The sequence below is a fragment of the Salvelinus sp. IW2-2015 genome, unplaced genomic scaffold (assembly GCF_002910315.2).
Source record: "Salvelinus sp. IW2-2015 unplaced genomic scaffold, ASM291031v2 Un_scaffold4431, whole genome shotgun sequence".
NCBI lineage: Eukaryota > Metazoa > Chordata > Actinopteri > Salmoniformes > Salmonidae > Salvelinus > Salvelinus sp. IW2-2015.
The window spans coordinates 38,971-40,777 of record NW_019945701.1 but is presented as its reverse complement, the minus strand read 5'-3'; positions in this window follow the sequence as shown (position 1 = coordinate 40,777).

Below are 1,807 nucleotides of genomic sequence, written 5' to 3'. Positions count from 1 at the left end.
GCTTTATAGTCAAAGCAGACATAGCATGTATTTAACTTTCGCTCTCGCCGTTATTGTGAAGTACAGATAGTTCTTGTAAACAAGTATTACTTTAGTCTCTTACAGGCATAAACATCGGACATACATGTTTTGAAAGTATTTACTTTATCCCACTTAATACGCAACGGGATACATGTTCTCTTCACTCAGCTATTACCTCTTTGTCGCATATAGAAGCAGGATCTGCATGTTATTACTTTAGTAGGCGTATTAGCAACAGGGATATGATGTATGCTTTCACAGGTATTAGCTTTAGTTGCCTTTATAGCAAAAGGTATACTATGTTTTACAGTTTACTTTAGTGCTTTAGCAAACTCAGGGTTAAGGGACATGTTATTAGATCACAACGTATACTTTACGTGCTTATAATAAGACAGGGATCGCCATCGTTATTACTTACGTGGCTTATTAGCAATCACAGGCATTAGATGTTTTTACCAGGTATACTTTAGTCCCTATGGATAGACAACAGATGCATGTTCTTACCTGTATTTACTTTAGTGCTTATAATCACAAGGCAGGATGCATGTGTTATTTAGTGTCTTAAGTGGCTTACTACAGGATGCATGATATTGTACAGTAAATTAGGCTCGTTAGTTGCGCGTTAATAATAGATGCAGGCATGCATGTTATCTTGGGACTATTTATTCTGTAACAGGCTCCATCATTTCTCTTCTGTCATGGAACCATTAGGGTATCTGATTGTACAAGGCACTAAAGTAATACTGTAAAACATGCATCCTGTTTGCTATAAGGCACTAAAGTAATACTGTAAAACATGTATCCTGTTTGCTATAAGGCACACATTTTTTGTTCTGAATACGAAGCATAATGTTTTGGGGCAAATCCAAAACGACACATAACTGAGTACCACTCTTCATATTTTCAAGCATGGTGGTGGCTGCATCATGWTATGGGTATGCTTGTCATCTGCAAGGACGAGGGAATTTTTAAGGATAAAAACATTTATGTAATAGAGCTAAGCACAGGCAAAATCCTAGAGGAAAACCTGGTTCAGTCTGCTTTCCAACAGACACTGGGAGATTAATTCACCTTTCAACAGGACAATAACCTAAAACACAAGGCCAACTATACACTGGAGTTACTTACCATCATGACATTGAATGTTCCTGAGTGGCCTAGTTACAGATTTAACTTAAATAAGCCAAAACTTTAAAATGTCTGTCTAGGAATGATCAACAACCAACATGACAGAGCTTGAAGAAGTTTTAAAAGAATAATAAATGGACAAATATTGTCCAATCCAGGTGTGCAAAGCTCTTAGAGACTTACCCAGAAATACTATTTATAATCTCACTGCAATCGCTGCCAAATGTGATTCTAACATCTATTGACTCAGGGGTTGAATACTTACGTAATCAAGATAGAGTAGTGTTTTATTTTCCATAAATGTTTCACAAATATTATAATTTCTCCCACTTTGACATTACAGATTATTGTTTGTAGATCGTTGACAAACAACTACAGTTAAATCTATTTTAATCCCACTTTGTAACTCAACAAAATGTGGAAAAGTCAAGGGGTGTGAATACTTTCTGAAGGCACTGTATGTGTGTGTATGCATGTTCACCTGTGTGTGTGACAGCGGCATGCTCCAGCCATGAACCTGGCGTTTTCCCAGGGTTCCCCAGACATGGGAGCGGATGTCTCTGTACAGCTCCCTCCTCCTGACCCGCGGAGACAGGGCTGCAGCAGGGGAGGCACCACTGGGAGGAAGCGGGAAGAGGAAGAACAGAGGGGAAGAAGG